At 33.8% G+C, this 16667-nt stretch overlaps 1 protein-coding gene across 3 annotated transcripts in view; it reads left to right on the top strand.

Moving 5' to 3' along the window:
• Positions 1-13878: 13878 nt before the first annotated feature.
• LOC122524164 (frizzled-2) overlaps positions 13879-16667 on the top strand; it is a 122738-nt gene continuing 119949 nt past the window's right edge. For 2 of the 3 annotated variants that reach the window (XM_043646264.1, XM_043646261.1), the window contains exon 1: positions 13879-14453. The gene's annotated coding sequence lies outside the window, so the exon portion shown is untranslated. The remainder of the gene's footprint in view (positions 14454-16667) is intronic. The other variant, XM_043646263.1, reaches the window with a different exon arrangement.

Below are 16667 nucleotides of genomic sequence, written 5' to 3'. Positions count from 1 at the left end.
TCGGTTGTCGTAGATTAAGCGTTCAAAAATAATTTATTAATACTTCTATCGGTCGTGTAAAAACTAATACGAATAAAACATTTTTAATGAGAGACCCATGAGACGATGTTATGAGGTAAAAATTTGAGAAATTACGAATTGGAAAGGAACGCGTCTTCTTTCCTCGCGCGTTTCTTTTTCTTCTTCTTCTTCTTCTTCATCATCTTCTTCATCTTTCTCTTCCCCTTTTCTTTTTTCGTAATCATCCATATATCCGAAGGTTTTAAAAAGCTCCGCATTCTCGTTTCAACTTTGAAGCATAGCTCGTTAAGGATCACACGGAAAGGAGGAGGTATGATGATGAATCGTTGGAAATCGTTGAACGTGAAACGTCTAACGGCATTTACATCCATCAGCATGCGAAAGAGAGATCCGAATTAAGCGAAGAGCTTCGCTTTCCTATAACACACGATTCGTCGTTTTAAACGGCTCCGACAACTCCAACTTCGTTGAATCGAAACGCATAAATTACGTTACGTACCTACTACTATGCATGCGCGTATAACATAGTTATACATATACATATACATATATATATGCATATACGTTTCTTTCTTCTTTTCGAAAGAGAAAAATGCCGAAAGAAAGAACAAGAGAGAGAGAGAGAAGGAAATAGAAAAAACGACAATTAGTTCGACAAGGTATCGTTGAGAAAGAGAGGAGAAAATTCGCGACGTGACCGTACTCCGAGTATTTTTCATTCGCGTATTTCGTTCGCGTATACGCTTTACGTCGAAAGTATTTAAAGGCGGCACCACATGGAGCGCGATAAATACACGAAATAGAGGCTGACGTATACGTAGGTACTAGCTGCGTGAATACGTTGAGGAAAAAGAAGAGAAAAAGAGAGAAAAAAGAGAGAGAGAGAGAGGAAAAGCAAGAGAGCCCAGCTGCAGCTCTTTCTAGTAATTAAAAATTATACAGCTCGGTCCGTGCGTATCAAAGCCAACCGGCTTCGTTAACTTAATATTCAAAGCCTTACCTTTAACTCTTTCTATCTTTTCGAAGGTGCATCTCGTTTCTCTAGACTACTCTTTCTCTTTTTCTCTCTTTCTATCTCTTTTTCTCTTCTAAGTTTCTCTTTTGTATTTGTTTGTTTCTTAATTTCTCTCTTTGTTTCTCTTTCTAGTTCTTTTTTTGCTTCCTATTTCTTCATCCCTGTTTTCCCATTTCCATTTCTGCTTTTTCTTGTTCTTTTTCGGTTATTTTGAAACGACATAATCCTGTCGTACGTATCGTTAAGCTCGATTTGATACAACGATCCTAAAGCTCGTTGTATCGAGCGTGTCGGAATTCGTGTTTCGTCGATTCGAGCCTGCGCGAACGTGCTTTCGACCGGACACAAGCCATAAGTGCTTTCGAACGCTTGTCTACTACCCTATCTCTCTCTCTGTCTCTATTTCTCTCTCCTTCTCTCTCTTTCTTTCTCTTTCGATCTATCTCATGGGTGTAATCTCTAAACGGGACGAGCGTATACGTATTACACCGTGTGATACGGATTTGTAAAAGGATAGAAGACTTTTCTGTGGGATTTCTAGGATGAAATTGGAAATAAGAGTGAAAGGTTTTCTTTTGATTTTTTTGTTTTTTTTTTCAGAAAAATGAATAACGTTACTTCAATCTTTTTTTCTCGAGCAGAAATATTGTTCATATTTTTTTTTTTTTACGAAATTTTAATTGCATGTAATGCAATGTACGTGTTTATTTAATTATTTTATAGAATATTTAAGAATAATTGTTTCTTATTTTCAGTTCTGATAAAGAGGAATGTAATTAAAATTCTTCTCGTGACAAAGGTGTTTTTAGAAAAACTTCCGAATCGAGATAATGTAATGTAAAAACTATTTTTTTTTTTATATTTTAATACCTATACATTAGTGGAATATTACGGAAATGGTGTTAAGGAGATTATAAATACTGTTTTAAATTAAAGCCGTCATAGTTGACACACAAAGTATTAAAAGTTCTCTGATCAAACAACGAAATTAAAAGCATAAATAATTATAAGTGCTATAAGGTCAATGAATTACGAAAACTACTTTTTTTTGAATTATTTTATAACGAAAATATTGTTAATTTAATGTTCATTTTATCACAACTGAAAAAAAAGAAATAATTATATTAAAACATTCCATAAATTTTAATTCAATGTACGAAAGAAATTTCTCGAATTATTCTACGAATTTATTTAGCAAATATAGAGAAGATAAACTTTCTAGGCACACTACTGTTTTAGGGTCTCGAGAAGAAAAACAATATCTATGTGAACTAAACACATGTTTCATGGTTTTTGGTTACCATGTTTGATTTAAGGTCCTTGCTTTCTAACTAAGCATCCTTTGTATTATTGAGATAAGAGAAAATAAAAAAATGTATATAATTATTAATTGAATACAAAGGTGAATTTTGTATTTTTGTTTGAATATTAAGATATACATGACAGATAAATTTTAAATAAATCTTTAGTAGTTAACCAGTTAACTGTGGTGATCTCTTTGAAAAATTGATTTCAGTAGCATTATTGATTTAACGTACTATTGAAAATCTTTTGTTAATAATTCAAACAATGTGTTTAAAAATTGAAAAAGAACATGAATATAATTGTTTTCAATGATGATTAATTTATCATACATTTTAGAAAGATCTGTAGGAATTAAATGATCGTTAAAACGATTTCAGTAGCATTATCGATTTAACACATGATTTTCAATTCTGTTAGTAGTCTAAAAGCGCATTGTGAGGAGAACTTCTGTAACTACTTTATTCACAGAACTGTCACTGCTAGTAACTGCTAGAATAACAAACAGTAGGATGTCGATTCAGGCACCCGGATTATTTCCAAGGCTCTCTATAAAACTGTCGAGAGCATCGTTTAACTATCTTCACCTTTGCCCTTTTTTACGTGAGCGGCTACACTAATACCATCATTCGTTTCGTAAAAGTAAATTTGTCTAACTAAAGAGAAAGAATTTTTAAATAAAGTAAGAACGTATTTTATGGGAACGTTGATCGTCGTACGAAAAAAAATAAAAAAGAGAAAAGATCTAAAATTTTCATCGAGATTGTAAAATCTTCTAATAAGACTACCAACAAGGCTAGTAAATCTAAAATCATTTCTCCTAAGAAATAGAACTCGTTCTTATTTTTTTTTACTGAATTTATCAAGATTTATGGAAGTTGATAAATATATGGTATTATATTTCAATAAGAGAACTTTTATGAAAAAATCTTTAATATAATAACATGTTAATATTTGCTATAACTTTGAAATAAAGAATTTACGAGCCCGCGTTTATATAAAAATTTTGTTTTCCTTATTTTTTTCCTTATAAATATAACGTACTAGTAAAATTTTACGAATAAAAACTTGGACATGTTTTATACAATGTACACAATACTTCGTAAAAATCTTTTGTACTTTTGTCGCGAGAAAAAAGTTTGAAAACTGTATTATAAAGTTTACCTAAGTTTTCTATTTCAATCTTACTAGGAAACATTTATGCATTTTATATTTCCTCCCGCGGCGTTTCATGGAACAACACGACGAGAACGTTGGAATTAGAAGCCGTGGCACACTCGACGTTATATATACATACATAGAGATACATATACAAGATATATATTTCTATATATACATGAAGAGAAATCTATACACGTTTGTAGATGCACATTCGACAATGTAGCTTATACGAGCTCCCATAGCAATATGACCAGGCATTTTTTTTCCATTCGAATGATTCCCTATCGTCGACGTTTCCCAACCACTTTTTTCGCTTCCTCCTTCAATGTCGTTTTTCGGAGAATCATTCGCGATACATATATATCGAATGGGCCATCGAATGCTGGAAATGCATCGATTCCGTACCTTTCTCGAATAGATTTTGTGTGAATGCCACGGCAATACTTCATATAAAGTGCTTCGTAAACTGTGGACGAATTTTTTTCAAGATGACTTCTTGTCCGTGCAATTTTTTTGTGATTTCATTCGACACATTTTTTTAACTGATTAAAAGAAAAAGAATAAATAAACGTATCGTTGATTTGTAAAAATGATTTATTAATCAAATTCATGATCGTTATATTTTTCATATTTTTCAAATTGATTTAGAGGGAGAGAGTACTTTATGAATAATATTTAAATAGAATAAATGTGATGTACATTTCATATTTTCAGTACGCGTTTATTCATTTCAATTAATTAGAAACGTTCTTACAACGAGAAAAATATTAATTCAATAACTTTGATCGCCATTAGATGATATAATTTTCTTTCATTTGAAGGGATGCTCGTTTACGTGGACTATTTAATGGGTTTTTCATATTTTGCTGTGCTTTCTATGTTTCCTGCTAGCTAATTACGATATTTACATCGGAAATCAAATACGTTAGATCAATAATAAATACCTACTTCTTTCTTCGTTATATCGTGGATTGTACAAATATTATTAAAGCATAAATAGCAGACGTGGTAATGTGTGGTTGAATAAAAAATAAAAATTAAAAAATATATAAAAAAGCGGGCACAAAAAAGAAAGAGAGAGAGAGAGAGAAAGAAAAAAAAGTAAAGAAAAGAAATCGGCATTGAAACGTGAACTTTACTCGTTGCTGGTACGTAGACTTTTAATCGATTTTAATTGGCTACTTGCTGCGAATTTGCCTCCCGATCGCTTCGAAATAATTGAGAGAAAGAGAAAGAGAAAGAGAGAAAGAATACGCAAAATCGGTTTGCTTGCTAGCGCGTTAGTTGGGAAAAAAATTATTACGCCATATCGATGGGAATAAAAAAAAAAAGAAAGAAAAAAAAGAGAAAGAGAGAGACAGACAGAAAGATCGTAGAATAATAATGACATTCGTAGCAGAACGAAGAATTTAATCGTCTTCCCTTTCCCCTTTTTTCTTTCTCTCTCTATTTCTCTCTCTCTTTCTCTCTCTTTGCACGATCATCATCAATTACATTTTTAACGAACGAAATCTAGTCTCGATAGCTATCATTGGAAACCAAGCCGTCATTATCACCGTTCTATACAATACCTTCATTTCCAAACATGAATAACTCTTGATTTTATGTAATTTTGATTTTCAGAAGAAATGTTTCAATTTAGATATCAAAGGGGAAGATTAAAACCAATATTGATAAAATTTTATAATAATAAGCTTTGCTTGATAATTGTTTGTCGGCATATCTCGTAAATAAATTAATTGAATTCATTTTTAAACTTGGTAGTACTCGTATTTTGATTACCTTCAAAATAATATATCACAAATTTTAAGTATAGATAGCCACAAGGGTGAAAAGGGGTACAACTTAAAGTTTGATCAAAATTTATCTCAGGTTAGATTGTTTACATCAATATTAAAATAAATATATTTTTTTCTTAAAATCAAGAAATATTTAAGATAGCAAATCACTCTATACTTTAACAACGTCATCACTTTCGAGAACATATTAATATTTATTAAACGTTTTAGAACTAACCAAAAGTCCAATAATAACCTAATTAAAAGAAGAAAATTATTTTGATAAAAAATCATGTTTCGATTAACCGATCAACCGTTCAATTCATTGATCTGGATCAATCGTTCCAAAGATAATCAATTTATGCATCGTTTATGTTTACCTTGTTCCCTTTTAATCGTTAAAGGGATAAAATCAGAAGAGATTAGACGCAGAAAATGGGTCAAAGTGAAGATACTTTTCTTCTATGGATTTATTCTTTCGATCTAAAAGTAAAGAATATTGATATAGATTTTTCCATTTTGATCTTCGATATGTATCAATATTAAATATCGATAATTTTCAAACGTTTCTCATCATTTTCCAGCTTAATGAAAGTTCATGCACGGTTTAACGATATTATAAGATTTTCTATGAAAAGCTCTTTAATAGAAACGTCATTGTGTTATAGCAAAGTAGAGTAGAGACGAAGGAAACGGTGCTTTTCAATTTAATATAATAGAACGTTTAAAGCCCTTCTCACAAAGTTGGATAATTTTATTTATGCTCTATGAACACCTAGACATACAAAATCCATTAAAATTTCTAACGATAAGCTAGAATTATATTATTAACGGGCTGATGCTTTTTATCTTCTCTTATATTCATTATTAGGAATTATTTCAGTGGTCTAGTAGAGTGAAGCATAGTAGGTGTTATAGTCATGTTTCGAAAATATCGTCTTGAAATGAGATTAAAATTTCAGTGTTTCCAACGGACGAAAAGTTCAGCTTTATGCTTGTAATTCTTCGAATATAATTAAAGTGAATTTATAAACCGTAAACTGGTGAATTTCATTCGGAGAATTCTGTAATTGTGTATGCATCATATATACGTGTATATATACATAGAAAAACGAACGAACTACAAGTAATACCTACAACACAGGCATACCCACACAAATAAAAAATAAACTTACATACATTTATACGTATTTAGCATACACATCACGCAACTTGTCGTTCTGTCAACGTCTACTACTCTCGAAATACGTAAATCGATCCAACGTCTGAACACGAACGATTAAATCGTACGCGATGGTGTTAGCGACGATGTCAAGAGGCATTCCAATGCGTACTGAAAATAATTCAAATTGAATTTAGCGCGGAAACATCCGTTTATCGAATCACGTAATTCACGCTTGAAATGTCTCGAAAAATACGCGTATAAATATATATTCCTACCATATGCACACGCCCATATAAACATATGCATTTTTTTTTATTTCTTTTTTATTTCTCGATATGTTCTACCTAATATTTTTTAATGGACAAATTATACAATTAACCGAATAAATGCAAATGCACTTTACGGGTGCATCGTTGCACTTTCGATGTAAACTATTCAAATTTTGTTCTTTTTTCTTCATCTATCTCTCTCTCTCTTTTTGTTTTTCGTTTAACTCAAAACAGGGACTTTCGAGATTCGAGTTCTCTCTCTCTCTCTCTCTCTCTCGTTTTTTCTCTTTTTTTTTTATCGACAGATCGATTCGTTATATAATGTTTTCGCCTTAATTGCTGATTCGAGCTTTGCCAACGCTAGGCTACGTACAACGCGTTCTGACCACCGCTCAGCTAACTCCTGCCCGATACACTTTTAATTGCGTTCGGATTTGCAATTCAGATTTTCGAGCGCAGACCGACGTGCGCGCGCGCGCGCGCGCGAACGCGAACGCGCCATCGTGCACCATGCACCGTGCACCATGCACCGTGCACCGCGTTGCCCTCCTGCATATATTCGAAATTGAAAATTCGCTCGAGCCTCGGTGCAAGACGAAATATCTTTCATCTGCTATCTCTCCATACAACACACACATACACGTAAACGCATATATCTATCTATGCATACACGTATACACATTTACGTATATGCGTAGGAAAGATATCGGTCGACATTTCATAAAAATCGAAATTTACTGAAGTGAATAGATTCTAATGAATGAATGAATGAATGAATGAATGAATGAATGAATGAATGAATGAGCGAATTAATTTGCTTCAACGAACTTCTCATTCGTTCAGATTGGATTCTCATTTTGCGCATTCATTTATTATTTTCATTTTGTTTTGTTTTTTTATATTTATGTTGTTTTTTTTTTTTTTATTGTTGTATGTCCAGGTCTCTTCGTGTATATCCATATTTACATACATATTCATTTTTTATATATTCATTACTTATTTTAATATTTTGTTTTTGTTTTCCTTCTTTTCTTTTTTTTTTATAACTAATTAAATCAACGAACGGATATATTTGCATGCATTTGCTATTAGGGAACTCGTCCAATTTTTGTATTTTTTCTTCTTCTTTTGTTCTTACGTTAGAGAAAAAACATGAAATTATCAGACCAAGGTGGATAACAAGAAAAGTGCTCACACGAGACGTTTTATACATTCAAAAGATAAGACGGATAGTCTGGAACGCGACGAGACGGCGACTACGTTATTGTTTGGGAGAAAAGAAAGAATGGTGTGAGAGGGTTGGGGGTGGGAGAGGGGGGTATGGTAAAGAAAAGTACGACGAGAGGAATCGTGAAATTTTATTTTCCAGCAAAGTTACGTTCTCTTTTATCTCTCGTATAAAAAAAAATAAAAAACATGATAGAGAGAGAGAGAGGAGGGGAGAAAAAATGGCGCGTATCGTACGAACGAAGTTCTCTATTGAATCATGATAAAAAAAAAAAAAAGAAAAAAAAGAAACGGTAAAATGAGAGAGAAAAAAAGAAATTGTAGTTTCAATTTTGAGTCGTGCACGCATGCACGCAAAATTCCTTTGAATATTTCATCGTGGAAAATTGCGTTCTCGACAACGCACAATGACAATTTGCGTTCGTTACTATCGTTATCCATCCTCCTCCTGTTGATCGCTAATAATAATAACTCATCATCGTACGTATCTCATTCGGTATTAATCGAATATGAAAGAGAACCATCATTTGACGTCATAATTAAAAGCACGTACCTATCCTATCGTTTTGATTACTAATTTTTTGTTTTATTCTCTTTCAAAATGGTTGCCCTTTGAAATTGAAAAGAAAAAAAACAAAAAATCGATCTCCGCTCACCCGTACGTATTTACGCCTATGTATCCGTTAATGTGACTTTTTTTTTTTTTTTTTATTTTTTTTTGGCAGTTTTATTTTGTCGAAGCGAAGTGGAGTAATTTTTTATACATGCTCGAAATGTCACAGAAATAAATTATAAAGTAAAATATATAATATTAAATGATGGCAAAATAATAAGTCGACTCTTTCACGGTGTAAATCCGTCTAGTAACGAAGACGGAGATATTCCTCGTGGTCTTACAGTTTTATGATTCGTCGAGAAAAAGTGAGAAAGAGAAAGAAAAAGAAAGAGAGAGAGAGAGAGAGAGAGAGAAATCGTCCATTCAAAGTCGCGACGACGTCGTTATTACCAAGGATTACTCCAAGTGGTGTAAAGTGGTGTTTTCCCGTGTACACATAGAAATACGCAGACTCTGTCGTCCCTCGACGGTAAATCCTCTATCCAAGTATATTCCAAGCGTACACCTAATTTCCCCCAATGCTTTTTCCAGATGAATTATAAACCGGTAGGTTCACACGTTTCACTTAGATATACGTTCTTAATTTTATCTGATTACCTTAACCAAGATCATCTTTCTTTTTTTTTTCTTTTCTTTTTCTTTAACTTTAGAGAAAATGTCTCAGTTTTGTTCATTTGATCAATTTTATCTTGAAATTATATTCACAAATTTTCATCCTCGAACTTCTAGTACTTTTCTAATTCAAGATGCGATAGCGTGGAATCTCTCGTTAGGTTAACGAGACCATAAGCATGATAAGCTAACTTTCAAACTCTTTCTGCAATATCCGTTCAATCTGTTAAAGTATAATTTTTGTTCTATTATTTCTTTAGATAATTCATTCGACGAAAGATCGAGATAAAAAAATTCATTTGATTTTTTTTCAAATAATCCGTGTTATTAATGATCATTAAATTCCGATGAAAGAGTGCAAATGTACGATCTCTTTGAAAATACGATCATTATATAGAGTGTATCTATGATGTTTTATCAAAGTTTCAGGTATGATGGGAGGAAATATAGGAGCACCAATTTTAAATATGGAACCGTAATCCGGAAATAAAGTCTAAAGTAATCAGAAAAAGGTATCGATTTTCTTTTCTATAGAGTCGTATGAAAAGTGTTGTATATTAGACTTCCGTAATTAATGAAAAAAGATTTGAACAAAATTATTGCTGTTTGAGATTTTTGTATTATTGCTGTATTCCTCTTATCCTGTTTATGATATAACAAACAATCGCGTTGTAGCATATGAAAATCAACGAAACACATCAAATCCTTATCTTACATTTTTGAACAAATAATATTTATACTAAAACGTATCCAGATTATGGTTCCTAATCGAAAATTAATGCTCGTGTCTTCCATCAATTTCTAAAAATATCCTACACTATCACGTAAAAATCCTATTAATCATTTTCCGTATGATTCTAACGAGTTTTCGATTAGTACGGGTCAAGCATTAGATGGAATAAGGGTTGGTAAAAGAATGTAAAAGGTAGAAAAGGGGTAATAGATATGTAGGAAAGTTGATCGAACGGTCGATTCTGTTCTTTTGAAGGAGCCGGCGCCGTTAACCTCGATCGGACTTTTCTCACGAAGTACGAGGCACGTTCTCTTGAAGGTAGTACGTTGTGGCAATGGCAAAGGGAGCCAAAGGCGTTTTCTATCGCGACGGGTGTTGCCATGACACCATGAAACCTGCACCCTGCTTCTAAATCCCTCACTCTCTCACTTTACCCTCCGTATCCTCCCTTCTTCTCTCTTTCACTCTTTCATTCTGTCTCTGTCTCTCTCCCTCTCTCTTTTTCTATCTTTCTATCTATCTATCTTTCTCTCTTTTTCTATCTTTTACTCCTTTACTCTCGTTGTATACACTCGAGCGCCGGGCAACAACAATTCCGTGCCTCGAATTTGCTAGGAATACTCGTAAAATACACTTTAATGCACGAAAAAAGATCTTCGATTTTAGAATTAATGTACTACGACAATGCTCTATTTTTTACATTTCATATTAATTTTTGTTTAATTTTACGCGTTGTTGCCTTTTTTCTTTTTCTTTTTAAAGAGTTGAAAACGTTTCGCGAATGTCTGAGTAAATACTTGGATCAATTCCTAATGCTACTATTGTGCTAATTTTAAGACAATATTATCTTTGTTATTTTTCTCTTTTAATGTTATGACAGTAATCTATAGTTCAAATGTTTTAAAGATAATCCTTAATCAAAAAAATGTACTGTTAAATAATTATAAAAACCAAATACGTGATAGATTTTTATATAAATTTAATTATCATTAAAACGCAAGCATCAACCCCCTCTCTCTTAACTATATATATCAATCTTAGTTATGTTAAATATAATTTAAAAATAATGTTACCTGCGATACTTAAGCATTAACAAAAATGTTGATTATCAAAAAAATGATCTACCTGTGATCAATAATAACGAATGATCATTAACATTTACAGTTTGTATTATATTATTAAGAATAATCTTAAGTATGTTTAATCTGATAGGTTTTAACTAGAGAAACGTATAAATTTTTCGAGATAGAAGAATGAACCGTCGTCTTTTTCTCGATGGTACAATCCAAAGATAAAAGAAAGAAAGTTCTTTTTTTTTTTATTACATGGCCTTTCTTAGTATGGTCTTTGGTGAAGTACTCACGAGACTTTACCCTTACATTGGCACGAATGAGAGAGAAGATTTCAGCGACGCTCGCCGATTCCGCGCCATTACGCTTCCGGAGCTTTAAAGGCACGATGCAAAATCTCTTTCTGGCAAGAATCAGCAGATACCCCATTTGGAGACGCAGCTTGGCGTCGTTCCAACCGTTCACTGAGAGAGCACCTAGTCATTTTTTTCTTTCCTTTTTTTCCCTTCCTTCCTTCCTTCTTCTTCTTATTCTTATTCTTATTTTTATTCTTATTTTTATTCTCCTATTTCTATCCCTTTCTCTCTCGTTTTCATTTTTATACCTTTCCTTTCTCTCCTTCTTCCGAGGATTCGAAATATCTCGAGTATTACCTACTACGTACCTACTATACTACTTGCTATTGGTCCTTCCGTCCATCATAAAATCATTGAGCTGTAAAATTCCACGTACATTTCTTATATCCGATTTTGATCTCCACTCAACGTTAGGAAAGTTTATTTTGATCGTCGTCACGTGATAAATATCGATCGATTCCGATGATTTCGAGCAGAAAACAATCTCTTTTTTGTTTTATTTTTATACACATTATATACAGGTATACGTTATATAAAAAACTACGTGTACATCCTCAGAAAAGATTTTGATCTCGAACGAATGTTCGGAAAGGTTTATTTTGATCGTTGTCGCGTTATAAATATCGATCGATTATCGTTTCGTGCATAAAGAGATTGATTTTTATTTTTATTTATTATTTTTACGTTGATAACTTTGAACAACGAGCAAGATACTTGACCAAACATATTCTCCTTAAAGAGTAACCGGATTTTCGAAGAGGTTTATATTTTAAAAGCTTATCGATCGACACAAATTTCGAGACACACTTCGAGTAATATCTCAAGATAAGATTTTTTTTTTCCCGAAGATGACACGTTCGTCCCTACGAAAGAACGAAGCCCACGATCTTCGAAGGAGAAGAACTCGTCTTCTGAGTTTTCCATCCTCGTATGCGTCGCCGAGGCGTATCGATCGACTTTCACGAGCCGTTAACGCACCTACACACACATAGATAGATATACATATATACTTTTATACATTTATAGTATACACACTGTCCAAATATATTCCAAACTTATGGATCGTACGGGTTTTACATTAATGAAAACTTATTAACTTGAATATATTGTTATTGACTATATGATAGAATTAAACGAAAGATAAATTTACAAGTTGTCTTAGCAACGGTTGCCTCCTGGCAAAGAAAGTAGCTTCAACAGCAACAGCAGCAGCATCCTTTCTAAACGATAAATTTCTTGGACCTTATCCAGCCAGGTTTATCCCCGTTTGTCTTACATTTAAATCCCGTCTAGCTCTGTTTTCTTATCGATCGAAAACAAATTTCACTGAACGAACTATACTCTAATAACGATAGATTTCTTCTATTTCAATTGCTGATCGATACTCAATCGTAATTGATTTAAGAAATACCTTAAACGTATTTATTTCTATAGAATTGGATATTAAATTGTTATTTGTGTTGGTTGTTATAAAAATAGACGAGGTTGAAAGATTAAGAAAAAAAAATCGATTTCATGAATTATTTTATTTATTATTCATTTATTATATTATTATATATATTTATTATTATTATTTCATTTATTATTTTATATTTAACTAACATTACTTAAAAAGAAAGTGTTTAAATAATTAAATCGTCTAGTTTTGGAGTGCAAATTGTTATATCTTTAAGGGTTGAAGTTTGTCTGGCATAAAAAGCAATCGATAGACCTACGTTCGCAAGAAAAAGGTGTGAAGAAGAAGAAGAAGAAGAAGAAGAGGATTTTCGAAAGGGTAGTTACTTCGCGAGCGGCAATTTTCGGCATTTCGAGGATAAGCCGACCGTGGCGAGAATTTTTTTCCTAGATAAGAGGAAAGGCAAACTTGAGGTTTTTCCACGTATGAGGAATTTCTGGTCCTTATTGACCAACGTCTTCCCATTCTCTCTCTTTCTTTCACTTTGATATACATTTTCTCTTTCTCTCTTTTTTTTCTTGTCGGTCTTACAAACCTTTCCAGGTTCAATAGCAACACACAACCGAAGAAAGTCTACGTACTCGACGTAGCAAGGGTGTTTCCAAAAGCAGCTGAGCGTCGAAGAAGAGAAGAAGAAGAAGAAGAAGAAGAAGAAGAAGAAGAAGAAGAAGAAGAAGAAGGGTAGAACGAGACGCGGGGTTGAAACGGCGAGGATGTCGAAGGGTGAAGGAGGGTGGTGTATGAGGAGAAGGTGGGGAGGGTGGGTTGCAAACGGAAAAGAAATTCCCATTACTTTGGGGAGCGTCGCCTAGAACCCTTCTTCTTCTTCTTCTTCTTCTCCTTCTTGTTCGTTTTCTTCCTCCAGCTCGTCCACCTACACCAATGTTACTGCTGCTGCCTAGCACAGCTCTGGCTCGTGGTCTGCCGCCACTATGAGAGGGAGGAAAAAGGAGAATAAAATAGAAAGAAAGAAGGATAGAAAGAGAAAGAGAGAGAGAATGAGAAAGAAAGGAAGGTAGGAGGGAGGAAATTACACGCATGTGCCGGAGCCGGTCTATCGATTTCTCTTGGTACTTTCGAATACCGAAAGACGGCGCCTTCGTAGTCACGCTCTCAACGGCACCAGCACGCCACCCAAAACAGCCTCGCGTATCGTCGCTACCGGGCTGCCTTTTCAAGGTTAACCTACACGTATATACGAACGAGCGACAGCTAAGTGCCAAGGTGCCGGTTATCTCTCTGTCTTTCTTTCTTTCCTTCTAACTATTCTCTTTCTCTCGTTCGTTTTTTATTTATTTCTTTGCTCATGCTCTTTCACGAACATTCAACGAACAACCCTTATTGCGAGCCCCCTCTCTGATCATTTATCAACGAATAACTATTAATCTATTTAATTATTTTTTTCTTTGCTTCTTCTTCTTATTCTTATTCTTCTTCTTCTTCTTCCTCTTCTTCTTCTTTTTCTTATCGTCGTCTAGATTTTGTATTTATATCACATTTACATCGAGCGCGAGTGATTGAACTTAGCGCCCCACGGAATACGAGTTTATAGTTTCCTTTACGAACTTGTGTGTGTGGAAGAAGCATCAAAGTTGGAGAACAGTGAGCAAGAACTTTGTGTACCCTCTGTGATCTTCTTCATCATCTTCTTCTTCTTCTTCTTCTTCTTTTGGTAAGTGAGTTTCGCGTTTATTTTTTGGTTTCTTTTTTCATCGAAAAATGTTTGTTATTTATCTACGTGTATATATATGTATATGTATATGCACATAGTTATATGTATATACGCATATGTGCATGCACGTGCTTCCAAGGCAAGTTTCTTAGTAAGAAAAGAGTCAAGGAAAAACGAAAAAGGGAATACCTTGGGAAAGATCAAAGACACTCTCCTTTTCTTCCGGCTTCCGGAACTCATACTTTTCTTTTCTTCTTTTTACTTTTTCTCCATCTTCTTTTTCTTCTTCTTTCTTCTTGTACTTCTCGACTTTTCTTAGGGTTATTTCCATTGCTCGAGGCGACTCGTAAGAGGTTTTCCTCCTTTGACAAACGTTTCCCTCTTCTTAGTTTCTCGCGATTCTTATCCACCAATTAGTAAAGACTATGAAGATGAGAGATAAAAGAAAAGGACTATGTTTTAGAGTAGAAGATATTTCTTCTTAAGATTTTTTAATCGTTTATATTCCTTTATCAAACGAACGATTCAATATATTTGTATATACGTTTGTTACTAAACTACGATTTTATTTGATTTTATTGTACTTTATTTCTATCGATTCGACTGAAATACGTTCAACCGGCAATTTCGTAGTAATCGAGAATCGATAAGGAACTTAGACACGATGCTTGGAGACTCATTTCACCCCTCCTCGATCGGTCAACGTTCTAAGGGACCGAAATACTAGGGTTGCTAATGATTCTACTTTTTATTTCCTCAAAGTATGATATTTTTGTAGTTTTTTTATTAACAAAGAATATTACTAAACCAGTAACAATTATTCTAAAAACTTAGATTAATAAAAATGATGAAACAAATCTACCTGTAGAAATTATTTATCTTATAAATTCCATTTTATTAATTAGATAATTTATAATGAATATGACTGGGTGAAAAGTAAAAAATGATTCTTAAAGATTTAATCGTTAAAAACGATTACACAAATCGTATTATTCATGAAACATTAGCGAGAATAATTTATCCTATAAAAACACATAAATTACTATCTCTCTTCTAAGAAAATATTTATTATTCATGAAAACACCTGCATAAAACTATTAATCCAATCAATCCTATCTTATTAACACGCATAAATGCATTATCTTTTAGCTAATAAATCTTCTTATCAACACAAATATCAAACCTCCGGATGGGTAAGGAGGAATGGAGAAGGCACGTAGCTGTTAGCAATAAAAATAATCGTAAAGACGATTACAATCAACGTATTCCTCTATCTCTTCTCTCATTTGTTGATACGATCGACATCATCTTTCAAAGAAGTCAATTGACGTAGATAGAGAGAGAGAAAGAGAAAGAGTGAGAGTAAAAGAGAGAAAGTGTTAGGAAAGGGTAGAATAGTGCTTGCTATTGTACCACACGAGACTATTGCTCGCGATTTAGCTGGCGATGTTAGTGGCGATGGTAATGTTGGTGATAGTAACAGCAACAGCAACAGCAACAGTAATAGTAATAGTAATAGTAATAGTAGTAGTAGTAGTAGTAGAGGTGGTAGTGGTGTTGCTAGAAGGGACAGGAATTGTCGACAATACGGCTGTGAGTTTTCAGAGGCAACCTTTTTCTCCCTCATGCCGGGAGCCACGATAAGCGCCGTTATCTTTTGTCGGGTACGATAATCCAAAGGATCTCGACGGTTTCAGTTCTTTGGCTATCTCCTAGTTCATGTACATTTTTTCTCTCTCTTTCACTCGTTTTTTTTTTTTCTTTTTTACTATCATTCTATCTCGTTTTCTCTCTCTCTCTCTCTTTTTCTCTATTTCTCTCTTGTGTCTAGCAAGTACGGGCCACGAACGCAATCCAGCTGAGCAAGAGCAGCCTGAAGCAATGCAACCGAGTACACACAGAGAGCGTTGAGGAGAGCCGAGCGAGTAATTCTCGAGCTTGTTACGCGGCGCGTCTCGAAAAGAGCCCTCTCTCACTTGTTCCATCCTCTCTCTCTCTTTTCCTCTCCTCCTCTCCTCCTCCTCTCCTCTCTCTTTCTATCTCAACACGGCGTTAGGTAATTCGAAAGCAATTTGAATTAACGTGCACCGGCAGAGGAAAGTAATTACGAGTTGGGTGGTGTTAGTGCTGGTGGTGAAGCACCCTGCTACTACGATTTATATATGTATATACTTATGTATATACTTATGTATATACTTATATATATATGTATAT

Source organism: Polistes fuscatus, unplaced genomic scaffold, assembly GCF_010416935.1.
Source record: "Polistes fuscatus isolate 324 unplaced genomic scaffold, CU_Pfus_HIC Scaffold7, whole genome shotgun sequence".
In the NCBI taxonomy this organism is placed as follows: domain Eukaryota; kingdom Metazoa; phylum Arthropoda; class Insecta; order Hymenoptera; family Vespidae; genus Polistes; species Polistes fuscatus.
The sequence above is the reverse complement of the archived record's forward strand: the minus strand, read 5'-3'. Positions and strand labels throughout refer to the sequence as shown.